Here is a 26,635-nt window from a genome sequence, read left to right on the forward strand (position 1 = left end):
CCCCCCCCCCAGGAACTGAAATTAATGGTAGTAAAGGTGGAAAATAAAAAGGAGCTTGGGAGTTTCTCATAATGTTGTATTCACTGGGGAGTTGCCTTCCACTTGACTTGACTTAAACAATCATTCTTTTGCTCTCCAATAATGCAGTCGGTGGAAAACTGTGAATTATTTTACAGCTTTTGTTCAAGAGCTTTCATTAGTCAAAATGCTTTTTTACCTTTTTTTGATAACCAAAAAAAAAAAAATGTTTTCTCAACAAGGGCACTCTTTATTTTTGCCTTCACAATACAAGCATTTAAACTGGCTGCATTCTATTAAATTCACCTCCCTGTCTCTGTTTTCGATTTAGGACACAAATACAATAATGCCATTTTAAAAAATACATTGCTGAACAAAATTATACCTTCTTAGGCTTTGGGTACAAAACATTCAAAAATACAAGCAATGTTCTTTTAATCACTGCTTTTACAGATGATTACAAAATGCTTAACTTTATACAATGAAAGTGTACATATTCAATTACATAGTTCTAATGAGGTTGGATTTGGGGCAAAGGCCTAGAGCCTTTCTTATCCAAAGGATGGAAACCAAAAAGACAGTAAAACTGGGTTGCCAGCTAAACTAAGATATATTTGTCTTTGAAAAAGTGGGAGACTCAAAAGATTCAAATCTGAAGCAGGTAAGCATCTTCCAGATGGGTGGGCTTTAATACCCAGCATTCCCAACTATCACGGCCATTCCTAAGAAGTTGAGAGTTGAAGTCCACTCATCCATAGGATACCCAGATTGAGCTTTAATCAGAATCAGTAGAAAATATATGGAAGTTTTCACATAATTAATGGAAAGCTGCAAGTAATTCTGAGAAATTGTCACCTCTACTCCACAGGTTGCTTTTTATACAATAAGAAGATATGGAAAAAAAAACAAAAAACAAGATAGTCCTTCTTTCTAACAGTGAATTTATTATAGCTAATAAAAAACATAGGTGTCCTTGAAATGTATCATGATACAAGGATAGGAATTGCATTATGCAACGTGCACATTTTACCATTTTCTTAACATCATGATAAGCCATGGTGGCGCAGTGGTTAGAGTGCAGTACTGCGGGCTACTTCTGCTGCCTGCCGGCTGCCTGCAATTTGGCAGTTCAAATTTCACCAGGCTCAAGGTTGACTCAGCCTTCCATCCTTCCGAGGTGGGTAAAATGAGGACCCAAACTGTTGGGGGCAATAGGCTGACTCTGTAAACTGCTTAGAGAGGGCTGTAAAGCACTGTAAAGCAGTATATAAGTGCTATTGTTATTGCTATCATAGTCATTCCAGGGAGAATTTCTATGATTTCTGAGCTATAGCTGAGAAGACCTTGGTTTTGTTTTTTTTACCAATTGCTATTCCAACAGTGATGTGAAACTTTTCTAAAAATTTACATTGAATTAATATCTAATATTCTTTATTTTTTTAATTATTAAGGTTAATACAGTCACATGAACAGAGCAACTGCATAGGGGTTAAAGTAGTGTCCCATATAAACAAAGACACCCAATAAAGTAGACCAACAGCTTCTTCCTAAAAATACTACAAATATTAATTTTTATAGGTTCTAATATCTTTGTTTTCCCTAATCAGGGAAATGGTTGAGATTTTTTGAATGTTTCTTTCTTAAACATAAGAATTCCAGTATAGATATTACTTTAAATACATTTGAATATATCAGAACTGCATAAAATATATTAATAAATTATTTAGAAATAAAAATATTTGCTTGAAAATATATAAACTAAGAAATCTAAGGAACATTCGATCAAAATATTTAAATATAATTTTTGTTATCTCTCTGTACAAGCCAAATCAAACATGGGCAAGAATTCAATAGTTTCAACAATTTTAACACATTAAATCAATTGCCAATTTGTTTTTCTAATTATATGACCATTCTTTTTGGCATATTTCATCCATGAAATCACTGAACACCTACTACAATTATTACGAGGTATAATAACTAAATGAAATCTCCATTAAATTGTGTTGTTTCTTAATTCAATTTGATAGATGGCAAACAAAAAGGACTATTGATTTATGTTCTTATTTGTGGACTACTAGTTGCATCTGATAAGTCAACTACGGCAAACAGGAAGCATTTTGTGTATGTTAATGGAACATTTGATCGGATCCATATTAGTTTATTCCTTTTTTTTTTTTTTTGGTTTTCCTTACTTTAAATTCAAATTGACGAAGACCAGAGACAGGCCCTTCTCAACAGTACTCTATTTGACTGCAGTAACTTGGGAAATGTGTTTCCCAGGATTAGTATGCCATGCACATTTTTGCACTTTGAATTTTTATTGCATTACTTATGGACTTTTATTTCTAGATTTTTAAAATAAAATCTAACGTTTGCCAAGACAGTGAGCTGATAAAAATCCAATACAAATAATTATGCTTGTTATGTGTTAAAAAGACAAACCAGGAAATTTGGTGTGTGCTGGTTGTTTCAGTGGAAGCAAATAAGCAACCATTCCACATAGCCCAGAATGTCTCACTGAATAGTTGAACTGATGGATCATGACAGTTAAAATAATTAGTTAAAATACAATCCCCGAGGCTTAAATAGAATAGAATAGAATAGAATATTTTATTGGCCAAGTGTGATTGGACACACAAGGAATTTGTCTTGGTGCATATGCTCCCAGTGTACATAAAAGAAAAGATACGTTCATCAAGGTACAACATTTACAACACAATTGATGGTCAATATATCAATATAAATGATATTATTATTATTTGTTGAGTTTTCTCTTCACTAGTCTACTGACAAAAGCAGAGAAGCAAAGAAAAAAGCGCAGGGAAGGAAGGAGAGAGGGAAGGAAGTGGTAAAAAAAAAATCACCCCGACTCGGGAATGCCTTGAGAAGAAATTAAGAAGTGGGGGGGCTCCCGCCATGCAACATTCCTGCTCCCCAGTTTACAGAACCGGCAAGCCGCTCGTTATCTCTGCAGCTCTTAATTAATTCGCCGCCTCGCCTCCTTCCTTCCCCTTTTCAGCCCTCCCTCAGCCGTCACTTTTCCACAGCTCCGGGGACCCGGGTCAGCCCCGACCGCGCTCCAAACGTGCACACGCGGGTCTGACAAATGACCTCTCGAAATTATCTCAGAGCGCCGGGCTGCGGTTGCTACGACGACCAATGCTCTTCGGGTTCGCAGCGAGCCATGTGACAGTGACATTGACGTCAGCCGGAGGCAGGCGGTGTGGCTAGAGTCTCCGGCGGAGCCCGAGCCGTATGTGAGAGATCTGCCGAGTCCGGGGCTGCTCGCTCGCCCGCTCGCTCGCTCCTTCCTTTGCCGCCGCGCTTCCTCCGCCGAGCAGCCGGAGCATGGCGCATTAGAGAAGAATTGCATTTCTGCGGGGCGAGGTAAAGGCTGCATTTGGCCGCATCGCTTTGCTTTTTTTTTTCCTCTCCCCTGCGGTGGAAGAGCCTCCTTTTCCCGCCTCGTGTATGTCGCTCCCCTGTTTTCTCCTGCCTGGCGTGGGCTTGTTTGAGGCACCTTACAACTTTCCCCTCCGGGGCAGAAGGCGAGTCGGGGTTCCACACACACACACCCCCCTTTAAAAGTGAGGCTAGAGGCGGCGCGGCTCCTCCGCTGAGCTGAGCTCGGGGCAGCGGCGGGGAGTAAAAGTTCAGGGCGGGCGAGGGAAGGAAACGCCAGGCAGCCACCGAGACTGGGCGGGACGCTGTCGGCAGGCGTGGGAGAAACTGTCGGGGACCGGAGAGTCCACGGAAAGCGGCTTCTGTCTTCCTTTCCTTCCCCTGCCCTTTGGCCAGGTACAAAGAAGCCCCTTGACTTGATCTCCTGATCCGATTAAAAGAACCCTTTTTGGCCTCGTTCCTTCTTGCTACGAGAATCCGTGCTGGATTCCCAGCGGATCGAAGTTGGGAGCATTGGAAATGGCATTTGCTTCCAGGGGAATTTCGACTTGCATCTCAAGGCTCCACGCACCAACTTGGAAGGAAGCCCCATTCAAGTGGAAGCGAACTTCCAAGTCGGGACGACTTGTGGGAAGCTACCGGCGTCTCTTGACCGCCGAGAAGAAGTGGAGCTAATGCGAATTCTAGGTTTCCTGGTGTTAACATTACTTTAGATTGTGACAAACGAGTCTTTCTTTTTTGCTGGGAGGCTGTAAGAACGAGAGTCAGAAACAGACTGTTCCAAATCTGAGCTATGCCAATGGAATAGTTAACAAATGGTGTATTTTCAACTACCTTTCCATTCGCCCACTCCCCTTGCAGCTTTCCTTTTAAACTTTTCTTCTGGGGGGAAACAATGACTGGCAGCAATGAAAAATAGGACCTCTCATTTGAAAGATATTACTCCCCGTTGGAAAAAAAAAAACCCCACACTACTTGCTTACTTGCTTCCTGTATGAGGGAAACACTGATGAAAAATAAACTGCATTTTGCATAGAATTCCAGACTCTCTGGAGTTGATGGGCCAATAAATTTAAATAAATAATGTTTCATTGAGTTGTATTTGAATGAGAGTTCGCATGAATGCCTTTATATAACATTAATTAGAGTGATGTTGCTATTCCTCCTTTTGTCTAATTAGAAATATAGGAGCAATGACTGCAATATTGATGTTTTTGAAAGAAACAGCATGACATTTGCATCCAATCTGCATACTGTTTTTAAAATATCTCTTTGAAATATTTAATGAGTGACAAAAATGGCTTTGAAACTTACCAGATACACTAAAAAAGAGAAGTCTGAAAAAAGAATAGCATGTGATTTGTCTTGATACAAGGGTCTAAACATGTGGGATCGTATGTGTACATTTTATGTTCATGAGGGGGAATAAATACTTTGTTTCAGTTATTGTTTCCTAATAATTTGTGTTGCATTCCTGAACCTCTTAGGCAGCTTTTCAAAAATTTAATACTTGCTTATCAGTAAAATACTAGGATCTGTTCCCTGCTTAATATATTGGCTGAAGTAAAAAGAAGAATTAACCAATAAGAAATATGGTAACAGGTTTATAAATATTGCAGTCAGTAACTATTTTGCAATGTAGTTTTTAATTATTAAAAATATAGATGCATTTATTGTCTTAGAGGTTAAACAGAGCCTTTTGAAAACTCACTTTTTGTATCAATCAGTTTTAATAGATTTGGAATGAGAATTCTGATAGATTTAACCTAATGATAACATGTGTTTTTGAATTAATAAAATAATAGAATAGAATACAATAGAATAGAATTCTTTATTGACCAAGTGTGGTTGGACACACAAGGAATTTGTCCTGGTGCATATGCTCTCAGTAAAAGAAAAGATACGTTCATCAAGAATCATAAGGTATAACACTTAATGATAGTCATAGAGTACAAATAAGCAATCAAAAAACAATATCAATATAAATCGTTAGGATACAAGCAACAAAGTTACAATCATACACTCATAAGTAGAAGGGGATGGGTGATGGGAACAATGAGAAGATTAATAGTAATATTAAAAGATGAAAGGAACCAAACATTGACTGACATTTAAAGATAACGGGGTGGGGGTGGGGTGGGGTAAGGTTGTATAGATGACAGGTATAGGATGCTACTCAGTAAAATGCTTTTCTGCCCTAATTTTCTTAAGCAAAACTTTTGGAGAAAAGATAATTATGTAGCTGCAGTGGAAGATAACCGTTCCACTCAACTGCATTCTTAAGTTTGTATATGTATAATCATGTAGCAACACTGACAGCACCAAATGTATTGACAATTTCTGTAATGATTCATGGGTAGCTAAAATTGTAGTCTTTCCATTTTTACTACATCAGATAATAGAAGCAACAGTTTGCAGTGGTGATAAGACAGAGGTGAAGCAATTCCTGGATGAATGATTAGATTGAAATTTTCGAAGCTGCTGCCATAGCAGTGTTGAGTGGTTGGCAGAGTTGGTCTCCTGAGCATGCAATCATGTCTCTTTTGCTTCTGCAGTGATTGGTACTCGGAAAAGGCTGAGAACTGAGTGACCCATCAGTGCAGGCTGTAACAAGAAGCTTTGTTCTCCACCCAGATGCAAACATCTGGAGTTGCAAAGGACCCACCCAATTTCTATTGGGCAAACTCCCTACAGAGTGTGACTGGGTTCACATATCTTGTAAAGCCATAAACTGTTATTGTTGTTGTTTTCACTTCGATTTAGAATGGTGCTTTTGGGAGCCATGTGGGGGGGGGGGAAGTGATCTCTTGTATGGGTTTTTCTCAAAACGTTGACTCATAAACCATGATTGCCAAATCATGATCGCTGGCTCACACAACACTATACATTTTTAAAAGTGATTTTAAATTTAGATAGTATTTTAAACGAAGTAGTTGTATTGCAGAGCAAAGCATCAACCCCAGAATCAATTTTAAGAGACTTTTCCCAAATAACAGCCTTAGATGTTCATGTAAAATAAAAATACTAGTTTTTTAATTGTAATTGCTTTATTTATATTCTGCCTACCTGCCTAGAATAGATAGAGATAAGAATAGAATGCTATAGATAAGATGAAATGGAATGGAATGGAATGGAATGGAATTTTATTGACCAAGTGTGATTGGACACACAAGGAATTTGTCTTGGTGCATATGCTCTCAGTGTACATAACAGAAAAGATATGTTCATCAAGGTACAGCACTTACAACAATGATAGTCATAGGGTACAAATTTAACACTTAACGATACAACACTTAATGATAGTCATAGGGTACAAATAAGCAATCAAAAACAATGTCAATATAAATCGTAAGGATACAAGCAACAAAGTTACAGTCATACAGTCATAAGTGGAAGGAGATGGGTGATGGGAACGATGAGAAGATTAATAGTAGTGTAGATTTAGTAAATAGTTTGACAGTGTTGAGGGAATTATTTGTTTAGCAGAGTGATGGCGTTCAGGAAAAAAGTGTTCTTGTGTCTAGTTGTTCTGGTTTGCAGTGCTCTATAGCGTCGTTTTGAGGGTAGGAGTTAAAACAGTTTCTGTCCAGGATGTGAGGAATCTGTAAATATCTGTAAATAAGGGGTGTGGTTAAATAGTGTCCTTGGAGTTTAGAGACTGTAAGAAAGAGCAATAGGATGATTTTTTGTGATGCCATTCCACAGCCAATTTTTGATGGCTCCCACAGCAGCCATTTTGTTGAGTTCCATTTCTAGATATTTCATGTGCTCACTACCTCAAAATGGTTAGAGCTTTGCTGTACTTAGTTAGAAGTATTACATTTTTCTTCTTCAATTGGGTGGCTAAATTGCTGTAGGCAATATCAAGAAAGTTACATTTGATGAAGAAAAGTAGGCTATTTAAAAAAGGATTCATACTTTTTCCCAAATTACATCTTATCCTCCCAAACCCCCAAGTCATTAAATGAAAATGGAATCTCTGTAGACCACTTGTAAGCCAGGATTTGATTTAGAAATCAACCCTCTGAGTAATAATACTGTAATACATAAGGTGAATGCACATTTGAATGTATGAACATTCTGTATCTTTAGCAACCTCAGGTGGAAAAATGTTACTGGAAAACTGGATTTCTTTGCTGTTTTTTCTTGTTCCAGCATTTCAATAGAATTGCATTCTTGCTGCAGACTAAAGCAGTTATACATTCATATCATGCCTGGGGAGGAGAATATATACTAGGAAAACCAGCATATCCAATGCACAGGTTATTTGCTTATGACAAAATGACACACCTGCCTGTAGCATTCCAGAAAATACAACAGTCCCTTTGTACAATTTAGAGATCTTGCTGGCAGTGGAATCTCAGGTCATCCACACATGTGAGGAGCAAGACAAAAACTCATGTTGACAGGGGATGCCACTATTACACACCTTGACATCGCCATACAGCCATTGTGCCAGGTGATGCTTCTCAGAGCTACCAGGTTTTTAGCAGAATACACAGAAAAAGAATGTGAGTCTGTACAAGTAATACTCATGTATTCATTGGAGTGCAAGAACCATTTTGTGCAGGATTTTTGCATTAAAGCAAATTTTCTTTGACATAACCAGGATAGGAAGGAGACCCAAAGGTGCTTTTTTCAAGAGGCAGCTGGACTTTCTGGTTTTTCTTTGAAGACATTTTGCTTCTCATCCGGGAGGGGGGGGGCAGGTATACGACATCATCTATCTCCAATCTACAACACAGTCCTTTCAACAGTTCCAAGAAGGCTCCACACCAATTTGCACCACTCAGGTGACTGTGATGAAACAGATAAACAACCCGCTAAAAGAATGCAGATGTCCAGCTGTCTGCAAGGAGTATAAATCCTTCCATTCCCTACCATCCAGTCAGAGCCGAAGAAGCTTCTTGGATGAGAAGTGAAATGTCTTCAAAGAAAAACCAGAAAGTCCAGTTGCCTCTTGAAAAAAGCACCTTTGGGACAACCATGACCTGAATGACTGAGAATCTCTATAGAGAGAGAGGAAGGAGAGTTTTTGTTTTCTTGAGTCAAAAAAACTAAAGAGATGGCCTGAGACCATAAGAACAAAACCCCAAAGTTTAGGAAGTTCCTGAAGAGGGAAGCAACAACTCCACCCACCTTGTGCAGAGTTACAGTAATGTCAGTTAAGAAAAAAAAAACACCTAGTATTTACACTGTAAATATTACAGTTTTCTAATTGGTTGGTCACTTGTAGGCTTGGATATTTACTGTTCTCCCTATTCCAAGATCCAATTATGAATGCCAGGACCATAGGAAATGCAAGCAGAGATCTCCCAGGTAGGGTAGTTTAAATCTGAACCCATGTTAGGAAGGGAGAACCACTTCTACTAGTAATTATCCAGAGCTCTATGATCCTTTTTTTAATGAAACAGTTCTTTTTGGTCTGCGTTGTCCTCCCTGCAATTTGGGTGACAGCTCACAGGATACAGCTCATACATCCTAATGAAAGCAGCACTCTTGTGTATCTGACAGCCTTACTCCATCACCTGGAACTGAGTAATTGTAAAAAATGAGGGTCATTCTTCCCATTCTTAAAGCAAATTGAGCTATGTCCGGAACACTGCTCTAAAGAGGTGAGGATTTATCAAATGGTGTTGTCTCTGTCTTACTGTGGCAAAGATTCTGTGGCATATTACAATAATATATTGTATACAGGACTGAAGGCTAAAACATATAAAGAATGGTTGCTGGAATTGGGTATGTCTAGTTTAATGAAAAGAAGGACTAGGGGTGACATGATAGCAGTGTTCCTATCTAAGGCCGTGATGGCGAACATATGGCACGCATGCCAGAGGTGGTACGCAGAGCCCTCCCTGCTGGCATGCACGCCGTTTCCCAGGTCAGATCTCCGTGGCATTTCTTTCGTGAGCTTCTGTTTCCCTGCAAACGATGAAACAGAAGCTCATGAAAGAAAAAGATCTTCCCTCTTGCTGCGGTGCTGGTGTTGGGATGCCCTGCCTCCCGCCGGCCAGCTGGTCTTCGGGTCTCTGCTGTGCATGTATGCATGTCCGTGCATGCACACATTCACGCATGTCTGCAAATGCGCACATTTGGCATGTCTGCACATGCGCATGTCCGCACATGCACATGTGCATGTTGGCGCAGGTGCACGCCTATGCACCTTTCAGTTTGGCGATGCACGCTCGCAGTTTGGGCACTTGGTGTCTAAAAGGTTCACCATCACTGATCTAAGGAGTTGCACAAAGAAGAGGGAGTCAAGCTATTCTCCAAAGCATTTGAGGGTAGGACAAGAAGCTAATCAATGAGAGAAGTAACTTAGAACTAAGGAGAAATTTCCTGACAGTTGCAACAATCAACCAGTGGAACAAGTTGTGAGTGCTCCAACACTAAAGGTTTTTAAAAGAGATTGCACAACCATTTGTCTGAAATGGTATACGGCAGTCTGGCAAACCTATGGAACGCGTGCCAGAAGCGTCACACAGAACCATCCCATGTGGAATGCACGGCCTCCTCTTCCATGTTCCTGTCGTGTCCCACTCCTCTGCTGACGGCCGGGTCAGGGAAATCCGAATCAGGTGTGCCTCTGCAGCTCTGCCAAAGTCCTAGCAAAGTCCTCAGGGCAGGCAGGAGACCAGAAAGTGACTTCAGCAAGATATGTTTAGACTTTGCCTGACTCAGAGAATGCCAGAAAGCAGATCCTTTATATAGGCCATGGGGTGTGGCTCCATGACTCAGCACTTATCCAGGCCTGCCCCTCCCTTCCTTCTGTTGCCTCCGCCTATCAAGTCTTCTGACGCGAGGGTCACTCCAATCGGCAGCTGTTGGTAATTGACCTTCCTCAGGCTCACATGCTGTGGAGGAGGGGGAGGGGTCTAGTTGCTCCGTTTGCCTGGGCATGGAGCCAGAGCTGGGGGCTGGAGATACTTGCTCTTCTTCAGCCTGTCTGGGCATGGAGCCAGGGCTGGGGCCGGGAGGACATTCTTCAGCGTTCGGAAGCAGATAAGCAGACCCCGGCTGCAGTGAGAGCGGGCAAGACACAACAGTTCCTATTCACACACACGCACTGGTCAAATGGCCTGCATGTGCGTAGGAGTGCCAGAAGAGCAGCGTTCCGCCGTGCACGAGCGTGCCAGCACCTGAACTTCCGGATTTCTGTTGTGTGCATGCGTGACGGCCAGCTGTTTGTTGGGCACGCCTCTGCGCTAAAAACGGGAAGTTCAGATGCCGGCGTGCACATGCATGATGGAACGCTGCTCTTTTGGGTTTTAGTGCTCCCGCATGCGCAAAGCCATCAAGGCTGCGCTGTCCAAGCAGGTTGGTTTTGTGTGCCATTTTCAGCACGCAGGTCAGCATGCAGTGACGTAAAAGGTTAGCCATCCCTAGTATAGGATTTCCTGACAGTGGGACAGCAGGTTTCCTGAGCAGGGGGGTGGACTAAAATACCCCCAAGGTCCCTTCCAACTCTGTTATTCTGTTATATCACGTACTGAATTCATTGATAAACAATTACTATTGGTAAGCATAAAACATAAGAGATTTTCCCCCTTTTCCTTCTTAGTTTGTGCAGATAGAACTTGAGTTATGACTGTAATGAAACCTATCCATTTAAGGTTGTAAGTCATAACAGTCATAAAACGTGACCAGCCCCACTCATCGTTCGCTATGGATGCATTTTTGCTGAAATGCTGGTTTTCAGCAAAACTATAGTAAAATGCAGTCATGTGACTGCGGGATACTGCAAGTGGCGTAATGCACCCAAATTCTGATCACATAACTGCAGGAATATGAAAACAATTAGGACTTTGGATCTGGGTCATAAATCCTTTTTCCAAATAGTAGTAACTTCACATGGTTGCTTAAAAACGGGAAGTTCAGATGCCGGCGTGCACATGCATGATGGAACGCTGCTCTTTTGGGTTTTAGTGCTCCCGCATGCGCAAAGCCATCAAGGCTGCGCTGTCCAAGCAGGTTGGTTTTGTGTGCCATTTTCAGCACGCAGGTCAGCATGCAGTGACGTAAAAGGTTAGCCATCCCTAGTATAGGATTTCCTGACAGTGGGACAGCAGGTTTCCTGAGCAGGGGGGTGGACTAAAATACCCCCAAGGTCCCTTCCAACTCTGTTATTCTGTTATATCACGTACTGAATTCATTGATAAACAATTACTATTGGTAAGCATAAAACATAAGAGATTTTCCCCCTTTTCCTTCTTAGTTTGTGCAGATAGAACTTGAGTTATGACTGTAATGAAACCTATCCATTTAAGGTTGTAAGTCATAACAGTCATAAAACGTGACCAGCCCCACTCATCGTTCGCTATGGATGCATTTTTGCTGAAATGCTGGTTTTCAGCAAAACTATAGTAAAATGCAGTCATGTGACTGCGGGATACTGCAAGTGGCCGTAATGCACCCAAATTCTGATCACATAACTGCAGGAATATGAAAACAATTAGGACTTTGGATCTGGGTCATAAATCCCTTTTTTCCAAATAGTAGTAACTTCACATGGTTGCTTAAGTAAACGGTTGTAAGTTGAGGACTACCTGTATTCTTATTTTGCTTGTTTAATGTTTTACATTTCTTTTTTTAAGATAAAAACTTTTTAAAGACAAAAATAAAGATGTTAACTAAAAAGAGAGAAAATGACATTGTCCTCTTTTTATTCACGGCAAATTTAAAGAGTCACATTTCCTGAATATAAAGTATTCGGTACAATTGGTTGGACTTTTGTTTTGTGGATACTACTTGCTTTAATATTTATATATGCTTGCTAAGAGGTGGTATGTATGTTTCCTGAATAAATAAGTATACTAGAAATAAGTTGTGGGTATTTCAGTATTTATTTTGTGGCAGGGATGCTATAGATACCATCTTATTATGTGGCTTTGACAGTATTACTGTTGACCCAACTTCTGATGTTACTGCTGTAGGTATCCTGGGGGAGGTTGAATGAAAGGACCACAACATTTTTTCCATTCTGCAATGTACTATCACTAGCAATTTTGTGGTCTAGATTATACTTGAGAAGTTAGCAAACATTTGCAGGAGAAAAAGAAAACATATATCTTAATACTATAATAGCAGTAACCTCTGGTCCCTAATAAATATTTATTTATTTGTACCCCACCTTTATTATTTTTACAAATAAGGAGAACTTATCCAACAAAACCTCTTCCTCCTATTTGCCCCACAGCAACCCTTTGATATGGGTTGGACTGAGAGAGCGCGACTGACCTAAAGTCACCCAGTTGGCTTTCATGGCTAAGGTGGGACTTGAAGTCACAATCCCATTGCTTCTTGTTCTACCCTCAGGTGCTTTGGAGAACAGCCCGACTCCCTCTTTGTGGCAACCCCTGAGATATTGGAACACTGCTATCATGTCTCCCCTAGTCCTTCTTTTTATTAAACTAGACATACCCAGTTCCTGCAACCGTTCTTCATATGTTTTAGCCTCCAGTCCCCTAATCATCTTTGTTGCCCTTCTCTGCACTCTTTCTAGAATCTCAGCATCTTTTTTTACATTGTGGTGACCAAAACTGAATGCATTATTCCAAGTGTGGCCTTACCAAGGCATTGTAGAGTGGTATTAACACTTCACGTGATCTTGATTCTATCCCTCTGTTTATGCAGCCCAGAACTGTTGGCTTTTTTAGCAGCTGCTGCACACTGCTGGCTCATATATAAATGGTTGTCCACTAGGATGTCCACTAGGTTGTCCAGTAGGTTGTCCGCTGGCTCTCCTATATTGAAATAAAAGTCAATATTCCACATATCATCACAGTGTTATATTAGTAGTAACCAGAACAAAAAAAAAGGTATTTAATGTTAAATACAGAAATTATGTTTAACCTAAGTATGAAGAAAAGAAGTAACACACATATCCTCCAACACACAGAGGGAAGAAATTTTGAAGGTCATTTTCCAGGATTTTGACTTCTATTTTAATGAAAGATCTTTCTTGAGAAAGCTTCCTTTGGGAAATGCTATATCCCATAGTGCTTGAACTCTAGTTTCTAATTATATTTCCATAACATTTTTGTGACTAATGCACAAATACGGAGCCAAGAATAATTTAAACATCTTAAAATAATCAATATTAAGCAACTTCTGAGATTTTGAGCATATTCTAGGATTAAAACCCTACAGTCCAAACATGCAAAGAGAAACATGTTATCTTAGTAAAGTCTTGAGTAAATTACAGTATATAAATGTACATTTAAATGGGATATGTATATCATGTTTGTTGCTATCCTATCTAAAGTCATTGGAAAACAATGCTTTAAGTAAGTGCCAAAAGATGTTAAAACCCTATGATGCAACCAGTGTGGATATATCAGATGCTATTCCATTTTTGCTTTTGTTGTTGTTGTGTTATTTTACTGGACTTGGTCAGTAGCTTACTGAAATCCAGTATGAACAATAACGCTGATTGAAAGGTACAACAAAACTTCCCAAACAGCAAATATGTAATCTTCACTGAGTTTCAGGTTTAGAAATAACTCAGTGAAATCTTCTGGGAATGTTTAAAATAGCATTTGTTCTTGGCTAAAGAAACATTAGTGAACTTTTAAGCATAATAACTCTAGCAGGTGTTGAAGAATCAAGTAGCTATCTAAGAGTTGCCTGCTTTTTATTTTTTTTTAGAAAAAAGTTGGAATGTGAAAGAAAACAAAATTAACTATCATTACGTTGTGTAATTTAATTGGACATAAATAACAGATGGATATCTGGGTTATTAGGATTTCTTTCTCTTTTTTTTAGTTAAAAAGGCCATGGCATGAAAATAATTTATTAAGCTAATTTTAGCAGGATTTTAGTTTTAGGTTTTTGTTTTTTTAAAAAAACAATGTTTTAGACATTTCAGATGATATCAGTGAAATTTTCTGGTTCAAAAAGAAAATTTTACTAGGAAGTTTTGTCAGATAAACATTCAAGCAGTTCCATGCTATTGGAAAAAAATTAAGCCATGTTGCTGACACAAGTCTCATCTATGCCTTTGAACTGCACTTTCCTTTTACACACTATGTTAACATTAATAGAGCTAAATAGTTTAATTAGAGCAATTGGTGAAGTTAAGATACTACTTCAAACAACTACTCCAACTTTGGGAAATTATTAAAAAATAATGCTGGCCTTGCTAATCAATTCTCATTTGCTAATCATTTGCTCCGCCGACTCCAAGTTTTCTTTTGAGAGAGAAACATTTGGAATTTTTTTTTCTTTATGCAACTGACTTAAGTCCCATTCAAACAACTGTGCAATGTCTTCCAAAGCAGCTGATTTTGATTTGTCAAACTGGCTTGATTTCATTCTATGGTAACTGATCACACAAATACATTCATTATATTTTATTTCAGATATATCAAACTGACCCTTGCCTCTAAGACCTCCTTTCATTCATTGCAGAATAGTCTCTTCCTTTAGGTTTGAAATTTATTTAAAAAAAAGAAAGATGCATCAATAAAGCCTAGAGCAGTATTTTCAAACTTGATAACTTTAAGACGTGTGGACTTCAATTACCATAATTCTCCATGCAGGCTGGGGAGTTCTGGAAATTGATCCATGTATCTTAAAAGGAAGGAGATGAGTTGTTCATGAGGTTATAGCAATGAATTGTAAATCTGAACACTTCCTGGTTGACCAGAGAGTCAAGTAATACGTTGTTTACCCAAGGATATTACGAGTTTTGTTCTGCTAACTTCCCAGAGCAATTGTCATGGGAAGAGGAAGACCAACTTGGCTCTCTCATCAGCTAAGACAGGAAGCTGTTGGAGAAAGTATATTTTGCTCCTTTTGCCATATAAATCAGTTATTGATCATAATCCTGATGCTACAGCTTGGAACAACAGTAGACATTAGTTCTATTCATTGGTCATTATGGGTAATCCTTGAGTTATTTAGTGACATTCAAAGTTATAATGGTGCTGAAGAAGTGACTCATGGCCAGTCCTTGCACTTATGACCATCACAGTGTCTCTGTGGTCACATGATCCAAATTCAGGCCCTTGGCAATTGACATGACTTTCTCATGATTGCAGTGTCCCAAGATCATGTGATCGCCATTTACAATCTTCCCAACTGGCTTCCTACGAGCAAAGTCAATGGGGGAAGCTAAATTCTCTTAATGACCACATACTTCACTTAATGGCAGTGATTCATTTAATGACTATGGCAAAAAAAAAGGCTGTAAAATTGGGAATGACTGATTTTACAACTACCTTGTTTAGCAACAAAAGTTCCAGTCCCAATTGTGGTCATAAATCAAGGGCTACTTGTATCAATTCTGGCTACATCTGCTAACCAAAGGAGCAAGACACACAAATGGCTATTCAAGGTGGAGGATCGGTCAGAAATGCCTGTTCGTCCAGTTTATGACTCACTAGGATTGTGCAGATTTTTGCAAAGATTTTACTTTGACAACAGTTAGTGAAACCTTCCTCAAAGCTTCTTTATGGAGCAACATAATTAATGCTGCCTTCTCCAGCATTAGGTGACCCAAAGTACTCCTCTGCAGCTTTGGAAACTGAAAGAGGAGGTGTTCCATGTATTACTTAGATCAGGGGTCTCCAACCTTGGTCCCTTTAAGACTTGTGGACTTCAACTCCCAGAGTTCCTCAGCCAGCTGGCTGAGGAACTCTGGGAGTTGAAGTCCACAAGTCTTAAAGGGACCAAGGTTGAAGACCCCTGACTTAGATAATGCAAAAAGTCTATTTTTACCTTTTGTAAAGAGTGGAAAATGGAAAGAGGAGGCTATTGAACAAAACTCTTAATCACCTGTTTTGAGACTCCTCTCCGCTTCTGCACAGAGAAAACTCTGTAGCAGTGTTTTTCAAGCTCGGCAGCTTTCAGATGGGTGGACTTCCAACTCCCAGATTCCCCCAGTGAACTTGTTGGCTGGGGAATTCTGGGAGCTGAAGTCCGCCCATCTGAAAGCTGTCAAGCTCAAAAAATGCTGCTCTATCAGTTTTATATATAAATGAGGAAGAGGAAACAGAGGGGATGCGGATGTACTCTTTTTAGAAAGTACATCACGCAATGTACTTTCTAAAGAGAGATGGTCACCTTGCCTGCCTTATGGCTCAGTTTTTCTGATGTTGATAACCAATCATTTTCCTATCTCATTTTTCCAAGATAAAAATGTAGCAAATAGATAAATAATTTCCCCACTGACTGAGGTATAAACACGATCAAATAACCCCCCCAAAAATCTCATCTGAGATTTCCAGACTCTCAGAATTACTGGTTTTTCACATGAGTTAGCATGAGATTTTGGAGAGTTTTCATAAGATTTCATGTCAGATTACAGACACTTGTCAAGATTCTCCTATCTTTCAATTCAGGAGAAGGGCAAGATGAAGGTGTTTTTTTTTTATGAATCGTGGTGCTGTTGGGTCTGCATTGCTGGTTGCTATTGCAGCAGTAGTTTTAAATTGAAATATAGCAGTATATTCAATTGCTTAATTAATAAAATATTGAAAAAATTAACTTTATGTTAGCTATAACTTTCTCCTTTCTTGCCTCTTTTTTTTTCTTTTTTGGTGTGTCTTTACCATTTTCTTTTCCTTTTCTTAAAAATGCTCAATAAAAAAACAGATACAAACCTCCTCCAATGCAATTGTGACAATTATCCCTAAAGTTGTCTCTTAAAGGTTACAGAGAACATTTTTTGATAGAAAACAGATCCTTAAAATACTATTTTGTTATGTTGTTAAACATTTTATTGAGAGAAAAAAGGTGCTTACCTTACGGTATGAAAGGGAGAAAACAATGTGTTTCTCAGATATTAAATTATTGTGGGATTCTTCAGAAATATCCGAGTATAGGTAACAAATCTAAAAAAAAAGACTGATAGTTTGTATGATCTCTGTTTTGGAAGTTATAATGTGCTTCACTTAGATGTCCCCAGACATATATTTTCATAGCTTACTGGATCAACCTTTCTTGTATTTGATAAAATTCTGTAACATTGTCTGATTTGCTTCATTGGTCTCTTAGACTTACTGTACATTGCAATTTTTTCAAGACAGCTTGGGAGAGAATGAAATAATACAAAAGCAATTAAAACCCTAGTCCAGGGGTCAGCAACCTGTGGCTCTGGAGCCGCATGTGGCTCTTTCACCCCTCTGCAGTGGCTCCCTGTCACTCAAAATATTTGTCACAACTGCCAATGTACGACACCTGATGGCACGCGATTTATTGAGGTTTTCAACTCCCGGTAGGCCTACCATGGATAAATCCAAGAAAAGAAAAGTTTCAGAAGAAAACGGAACGTTTAATTCAATTACATATGCTAGTTTTGTGGCCACTCAAGCAATAGTCAGGCACGGGAAGGGTTTTGTGGTTCCTGGTGTTTTCTTTTCCGTGGAAAACGGGTCCAAATGGCTCTTTGAGTGTTTAAGGTTGCAGACCCCTGCCCTAGTCAAACCATCTAGCAGTCACCATTCTTCTGAGTGATGGACAATTGCATCTTCCTTCTTGCTCTGCAGTGTTCTTTCTGTTTTTTAAAAACAATATTTTTCTTAAATTTTGACATCATACATTAAAATACAAATTAACATACATGGGAAAGGGAATGACAAAAAATACATCACACAAATATAACAAAAGTGATCTATGTCTTTCTTTTTAGTACACAGATGTTAACAATACAACCATTTTTTTCTTTGTTTAAAGAAATAACACCAATCTATGGAAGATCTTGAAATACTTATAATCTACATACTAAAGACAGTATTCATTAAATGTTCTCTTAATGGCATCTAAAAGATAATAAGATATCAAATGTAAATCACCCTATATTTAAAAAGCTACAAGCTACTATTTCTCTAGTCAAGTCCAATCTAACCTTCAAAACCCAAAGATAAAAGTTGATTCTTCTCTGTATGCTGTAAGAAATCTCTCAATCTCAGTGTCCTAAAGCAGGGGTCACCAACCTTTCGGAACTCAGGGACCACTAAATTGATAATTTTAAATCCCATGGACCACTAATATGATCTGCCTAATGACCAGCTGGGTGGGCGTGGCAAAGTGGTCATGTGACTGGGTGGGCGTGGCCAACTCAATGTCACTCACGTCAAGGGGCACCTTGCCAGCCTCTACTCGTTACTTCTTGCCTGCCTGCCCAGGCACTTTAGGGCCCCAACAGGAAGCAGTTGCTAGAGCTAAGCAGCCACCATGAGAAAGAGTTGGCAAAACAGCTGGCTCGGTTCAAATTGAATCTAACTGAGAAGGAGGCTTAGCAGAAGCACCTCACTGAGTACAAGCATAGGCTTTTCAAGCTGAGGGAAGATCTGTGAGAGTGCAAGGCAGGTACTGGCGCCTTGCAACTCAGTGGGCTGAGATGGTCAGCTAGTTCCAGGCCATGGTGCAGTCCCACTGGAACAAGACCCTCCAGCTCTTCATCACTAGCAGCACTTCCCTCCAACCTTCGCCCAAAGCCCTGCACCAGGAGGTTGAAGCAGACCCCAACTCAGAATTTCTGCCCCACTCCAACCCGCACAAAAAGACTCTGAAGGGGGAGACTCTCTGCAGCAACATAAACGTTCATTACACGTATCCGTCCCAGGGGCTGTAATTTGAGGACCCCTGATTTAGTGCAATATAAAAAATGCAAATAATTTTTCTGTGGGCCACCAAAATTTTCTCATGGACCACCAGCTGGTGACCGCTGTCCTAAAGGACACTGGGGGGGGGACTTCTAGAAAGTTCTAGAAGGCAGAGATGCATCTACATAGCGGTCCTTCATTCTCAGAAATTGTGAGGCTCCATTATGGTCCTAAGTGGAGGACTACCTGAAATTGGGAATATAAACGATAACAGCAGTTCTTTCACCTAGTTTGTTAGCATTATTAAATGATTTGAATCTGCTTTCTTTTTCAAACATACTGTGTTCTTTGAGATTTCAGTGTAAACATATAAAAATCAGTATTGTTCATTTTGCTCGAGAACAGTTTCTTTATTATTTCCTGCTGTGTACAAAGAAGCACATTTCATTGAATAAATCCATTTATTTATCATGTTAACATCCTACTGCAAAAGAACAAACAATTCTTGAAATATGAGAAGAGGTAGTAAAGTGGTATCATGTTTTTTTCCTTTAGAATTTTTTACAGAGCAGAGTATCTTTTAACATTCATTCACCACAGGCGTTTCATTCCACAGCAGCAAAGGTCCAGTTCTACCTAATCCATTGCATTGATACAAAAAGAAAATCCATTTACTGTGCGCTCACATAGAGTAGGATTATAATCCTGTAATAGAATTTACTTCTGAATAAATATGTATAGGACTAAATTTTTAATATTTAGATATTCTCCAATATCAGTATTTTTGTCCATAGCCATATACAACATACTGGTATATTCAGATCAGTGGGTAGTGAAATTGGCAAATTAACCCACATTTTTTCTCCTTTTTAATTGGAAGGGTCCGTTTAGTCCATCATGTCTGATTCCCTGCTCAGTCTGGAATCCAAAGTGAGCGTTTTCAGCAAAACATAAAATAAGGTAGACTTGCAAACACGGAAGAAATACTGACTTAAATATAAGAAAACAAGGCAAGCTTGGCTGTTTTAAGCAAAGCTTTGTAATTGCAATCGTAATTAAATTTTGAAGTTCATTCCTACAAGATGTGGTGATGGTTACAGATTGGCTTGAGTTGAATTGTAGCAACTTGTATTAACTTTGATGGCAGTTTGACTGCTTGAAGACCCTAGTAGGCTTCCTTGTAGAGTGATTGGATACTATGAAAACAGCTGTCCCAGAAGTGCTTTTTCAAGAGGCAACTGGACTTCTGGGGGTTTTTTTGAAGAGATTTTGCTTCTCATCCAAGAAGCTTCTTCAGCTCTGAACAGTCTCTCTGGTCATCCTCTAGTAACCACCTATAAATGCCCTTCTCCGTGAATTTTTATTTTATATTATTTTGTCAAACAGTATACACAAGCATCAACATAAAACAACAACACATCATATAAGCATATATATGAGCAAAAGTATGAATAACTATATTAATTTGATATAATGAAAGGAAACAATAGGACAGGAGCGGTAGGCACTTTTGTGCTCTTATGCATGCCCTTATAGTCCTCTTAGGAATGGGGTGAGGTCAATAGTAGACAGTTTTTGGTTAAAGCTTTTGGGATTTTGAGAAGAGACCACAGAGTCAGGTAGTGTGTTCCAAGCGTTAACAACTCTGTTACAAAAGTCATATTTTCTGCAATCAAGATTGAAGCGGTTAACATTAAGTTTAAATCTATTGTTTGCTCTTGTATTATTGCGATTGAAGCTGAAGTAGTCTTTAACAGGAACCTGGCCCTCCAGAGGTCATCCACCAACGTGACCAAAGCTGTCTCCGTGCTATACCGGGCGGAAGCCGGACTGGAGCAGGTCTAGATAGACAGCTTCCTCCAGGTACTGAGGAACTGCCGTGCCACCACACTCTCTACAACCTTCGCCACAAAGCGAAGGTTGGAGACTGACGATAATTACCCAAAATAGCTGGGTCCAGGAAGGCTTCTTGAGGAGGGTCTCACCACCGCCTCTTTCAAGGCAGCGGAAAGACCCCTCCATCAAAGAAGCATTTATAATACCCCGGAGCCAGCCTCGTGTCACATCCTGAGTGGCCAGCACCAGCCAGGAAGGGCACGGGTCCAGTAAACATGTAGTGGCATGCAGCCTCCCCAGCAACCTGTCCATGTCCTCCGGAGCCACAGAATCAAACTCATCCCAAACAACATCAACAAGATGCCTCTCAGTCATCTCATCCGGATCACCGCAATCTTGGTCCAAGCTATCCCGAAGCTGAGCGATTTTATCCTCGGCACGTCCCTGTAAGGGGTCATCCCATCCCCCCTGGTGAAGGAGGGAACGGGTCACCCGAAACAGGGCGGCCAGGTGGTTATCTGCCGACGCAATGAGGGAGGAGGCGTAAGAACGCCTCGCCACCCTCAGTGCCACTAGGTAGGTCTTTGAAAAAGACCTAACTAGTGTCCAATCAGCTTCGGAGCAGCTGGACCTCCAGGTGCTCTCTAGGCGTCTTCTCCGGCGTTTCATCTCTCTCAGCTCCTCAGAGAACCAAGGAGCTAATCGAGATCTGCGCCGGGTCAGAGGCCGCAAAGGCACGACACGGTCCAAAGCCCCAGCCGCGGCCTGTCCCCAGGCCGCGACTAGTTCTTCAGTCGTGCCGTGGGTAAGATCCTCAGGGAACGGCCCAAGCTCCGTCTGGAACCTCTCAGGGTCCATCAGGCGCCTGGGACGGAACCAACGCATTGGCTCCGTCTCCCTGCAGTGGTGAGTAGCGGTCTGAAAGTCTAAGCGGAGGAGAAAATGATCTGACCATGACACCGGTATTGTCACTAAATCTCTTACTACCAGATCATTAAACCACTGTCCAGAGATATAAATCAGATCCAGCGCGGATCCCCCCGTGTTAGTAGGGCCATCAGTTACTTGAATCAGGTCCAAGGCCGTCAATGAAGCCTGGAACTCCTGAACCACTGTTGATGACAAGCCAGCCGATGGCAGATTGAAATCACCCATGACCAAAAGTCAGGGGATCTCAACAGCCACCCCGGCAAGTACCTCCAGTAGCTCAGGCAGGGCTGTAGTCACGTAGCAAGGAGCCAGGTACGCGATCAACAAACCCATCTGATTCTTATGGCCCCACTTCACAAGAAGGGATTCACAGCCGGCTATCTGAGGAACAGTGGTCTCTCTCGGCTCTAGACCCTCTCTCATTACAACCGCCACCCCTCCACCCCTACTTGTTACTTCTTGCCTGCCTGCCCAGGCACTTTAGGGCCCCAACAGGAAGCAGTTGCTAGAGCTAAGCAGCCACCATGAGAAAGAGTTGGCAAAACAGCTGGCTCGGTTCAAATTGAATCTAACTGAGAAGGAGGCTTAGCAGAAGCACCTCACTGAGTACAAGCATAGGCTTTTCAAGCTGAGGGAAGATCTGTGAGAGTGCAAGGCAGGTACTGGCGCCTTGCAGCTCAGTGGGCTGAGATGGTCAGCTAGTTCCAGGCCATGGTGCAGTCCCACTGGAACAAGACCCTCCAGCTCTTCATCACCAGCAGCACTTCCCTCCAACCTTCGCCCAAAGCCCTGCACCAGGAGGTTGAAGCAGACCCCAACTCAGAATTTCTGCCCCACTCCAACCCGCACAAAAAGACTCTGAAGGGGGAGACTCTCTGCAGCAACATAAACGTTCATTACACGTATCCGTCCCAGGGGCTGTAATTTGAGGACCCCTGATTTAGTGCAATATAAAAAATGCAAATAATTTTTCTGTGGGCCACCAAAATTTTCTCATGGACCACCAGCTGGTGACCGCTGTCCTAAAGGACACTGGGGGAAAAAGGGGGGGGGGACTTCTAGAAAGTTCTAGAAGGCAGAGATGCATCTACATAGTGGTCCTTCATTCTCAGAAATTGTGAGGCTCCACAATGGCGCAGGCTGGTAAGGCCTGTTATTAAGAACAGCCTGTTATTAAGAACACAAAGCCTGCAATTACTGCAGGTTCGAGCCCGGCCCAAGGTTGACTCAGCCTTCCATCCTTTATAAGGTAGGTAAAATGAGGACCCAGATTGTTGGGGGGGCAATAAGTTGACTTTGTAAAAAATATACAAATAGAATGAGACTATTGCCTTATACACTGTATTTGCCTTATTGCCTTATTGCCTTATTGCCTTATACACTTATACACTTATACAATATTGCCTTATTGCCTTATACACTGTAAGCCGCCCTGAGTCTTCGGAGAAGGGCGGGGTATAAATGTAAACAAAAAACAAACAAACAAACAAAAAACAACAACTGTAAGCCGCCCTGAGTCTTCGGAGAAGGGCGGGGTATAAATGTAAACAAAAACAAAAAAAAATTATGGTCCTAAGTGGAGGACTACCTGAAATTGGGAATATAAACGATAACAGCAGTTCTTTCACCTAGTTTGTTAGCATTATTAAATGATTTGAATCTGCTTTCTTTTTCAAACATACTGTGTTCTTTGAGATTTCAGTGTAAACATATAAAAATCAGTATTGTTCATTTTGCTCGAGAACAGTTTCTTTATTATTTCCTGCTGTGTACAAAGAAGCACATTTCATTGAATAAATCCATTTATTTATCATGTTAACATCCTACTGCAAAAGAACAAACAATTCTCGAAATATGAGAAGAGGTAGTTAAGTGGTATCATGTTTTTTTCCTTTAGAATTTTTTACAGAGCAGAGTATCTTTTAACATTCATTCACCACAGGCGTTTCATTCCACAGCAGCAAAGGTCCAGTTCTACCTAATCCATTGCATTGATACAAAAAGAAAATCCATTTACTGTGCGCTCACATAGAGTAGGATTATAATCCTGTAATAGAATTTACTTCTGAATAAATATGTATAGGACTAAATTTTTAATATTTAGATATTCTCCAATATCAGTATTTTTGTCCATAGCCATATACAACATACTGGTATATTCAGATCAGTGGGTAGTGAAATTGGCAAATTAACCCACATTTTTTCTCCTTTTTTTAATTGGAAGGGTCCGTTTTAGTCCATCATGTCTGATTCCCTGCTCAGTCTGGAATCCAAAGTGAGCGTTTTCAGCAAAACATAAAATAAGGTAGACTTGCAAACACGGAAGAAATACTGACTTAAATATAAGAAAACAAGGCAAGCTTGGCTGGTTTAAGCAAAGCTTTGTAATTGCAATCGTAATTAAATTTTGAAGTTCATTCCTACAAGATGTGGTGATGGTTACAGATTGGCTTGAGTTGAATTGTAGCAACTTGTATTAACTTTGATGGCAGTTTGACTGCTTGAAGACCCTAGTAGGCTTCCTTGTAGAGTGATTGGATACTATGAAAACAGCTGTCCCAGAAGTGCTTTTTCAAGAGGCAACTGGACTTCTGGGGGTTTTTTTGAAGAGATTTTGCTTCTCATCCAAGAAGCTTCTTCAGCTCTGAACAGTCTCTCTGGTCATCCTCTAGTAACCACCTATAAATGCCCTTCTCCGTGAATTTTTATTTTATATTATTTTGTCAAACAGTATACACAAGCATCAACATAAAACAACAACACATCATATAAGCATATATATGAGCAAAAGTATGAATAACTATATTAATTTGATATAATGAAAGGAAACAATAGGACAGGAGCGGTAGGCACTTTTGTGCTCTTATGCATGCCCCTTATAGTCCTCTTAGGAATGGGGTGAGGTCAATAGTAGACAGTTTTTGGTTAAAGCTTTTGGGATTTTGAGAAGAGACCACAGAGTCAGGTAGTGTGTTCCAAGCGTTAACAACTCTGTTACAAAAGTCATATTTTCTGCAATCAAGATTGAAGCGGTTAACATTAAGTTTAAATCTATTGTTTGCTCTTGTATTATTGCGATTGAAGCTGAAGTAGTCTTTAACAGGAAGGACATTGCAATAGATGATTCTATGTGTTAAACACAGGTCTTGTCGGAGTCGGCAGAGTTCTAAGTTTTCTAATCCTAGGATTTCAAGTCTGCTGGTATAAGGTATTTTGTTGTTTTCAGAGGAGCGGAGAACTCTTCTTGTAAAATATTTCTGGACTCGTTCAATTGTATTAATGTCAGAGATGTAGTATGGGTTCCAGACAGGTGAGCTGTATTCTAGGTCTAGCAAATGTTTAGGTCTAGCAAATGTTTTGTATGCTCTGGTTAGTAGTGTAGAGTTTTTGGAAAAGAAGCTACGCAAAATTAGGTTTACAATTCTTAGAGCTTTTTTTGCTATGTAGTTGCAGTGGGCTTTGGTACTTAGATCATTTGATATGAAAACTCCAAGGTCTTTAACAGTGTGGGGTTCATTTGTAAGGTAATGTCCATCAAGCTTGTATTTAGTGTTTGGGTCTTTTTTCCAATATGTAAGACTGAGCATTTGCTGGTTGAGATTTGGAATTGCCAAGTTTTAGATAAATCGGATACAAAGTCAAGGTCTTTTTGAAGGATAGTAGTATTGTTGGTGGTGTTAAATAGTTTGACTAGACAAATTTGACAATTTGTCTAGTTCTCATTTAAAATCATCTGAATTGGTGGGCATGTCACCCCATTGGATGGTGGTGACTTTCATAGTTTTATCTTGGCTTTAAGAACAAAATCTTTGTTACTTGGAAGATCCCCATTATTGAGAAACTATAAAACATTTGTTTGTTTGTTTCTAACTACATTGGGGAAGGAATGGAAAGGACATAATAATAGTTCCAAATTTGTAATTGAAATGAAAATATGAAATTGTTAGAAAATTATCCTTGACAAAATCAGATAAAGTTGTTTATCAGGTTTAGAGGAATAGTAAGTTACAACTGAATTGAAAGGAGGCAGAAAAATAAAAATATTGGGAACAATGTGTACTAAAACTGAAGACCAGACTAACTGACATTGTTTTATTGCCAAATTTATCATTGTCATATATTTCCAGAATTTTTTTTCCATCTCTGTAGTTACTTCTAAGAGGGAGGCATTGATAGCAGGGACAAAATGTCATTAGAATTTTTTTTAAGTTGAGATTCAGGACTTTTCAAATATACTAGAAAGGTAAAGTTTACCTTACATTGAACTCAACTCTTTTTAACTTTATGGACACATCTGTGCAGCCGTGTAGAAGTGGTTTTTCATTGAATTCTTCTAAAATGCGTTTCTGACTTCTCAGTTTAGCTTGTAGCTATAATTTGGGATCTCTTCCCTCTTGCACTTCCCGATGCCCTCCAGAGCTATTTTATTAAGTCTCTGAATCTACAGTAGCAGGTTATTCTGGCTGCAGAACTAATAAGAGCTCTACTTCTATATTGCCTAGCAACTAGCTGGAAGTATAGAAGTTTATACTGTAACATGTTTCTTGTGTGATTCAAGAAAAACAACCTTACACATCCTGCTTTATGATACTGTATATTATACTGAATATATCGCTCAAGGTTTTTGAATAAGCTGTTTGCATTCTGCATCAAACCCTTCTCAACCTCTTTTTCCAGAGCACGGCTTTGAAACAGTTGAACCTGTTTTGAATGCTGAAAACCATCTGTTTGCTACCAAGTGGAAAGTTTGAAGAAGCTGATCAGATAGAGAAAATGATTTTGACAAGTGGACAGATAAGAAAGAAAGTGAAAAACGCAGGTGTATGAAAACAGAATGGAAATGTGATGAGAATGTTAAGAGGGTAGAAATGAAAGTTTCTTTGCATTTTGAAAGAGAA

At 39.9% G+C, this 26,635-nt stretch overlaps 1 protein-coding gene across 2 annotated transcripts in view; it reads left to right on the top strand.

Moving 5' to 3' along the window:
- The first annotated feature begins 3,133 nt into the window (after nucleotides 1-3,133).
- Nucleotides 3,134-26,635, top strand: part of NCALD (neurocalcin delta) — a 77,378-nt gene continuing 53,876 nt past the window's right edge. The window contains exon 1 of one of the 2 annotated variants that reach the window (XM_058175492.1): nucleotides 3,134-3,408. The gene's annotated coding sequence lies outside the window, so the exon portion shown is untranslated. The remainder of the gene's footprint in view (nucleotides 3,409-26,635) is intronic. The other variant, XM_058175491.1, reaches the window with a different exon arrangement.

Source organism: Ahaetulla prasina, chromosome 3 (genome assembly GCF_028640845.1).
Source record: "Ahaetulla prasina isolate Xishuangbanna chromosome 3, ASM2864084v1, whole genome shotgun sequence".
NCBI classification, from domain to species: Eukaryota; Metazoa; Chordata; class Lepidosauria; order Squamata; family Colubridae; genus Ahaetulla; species Ahaetulla prasina.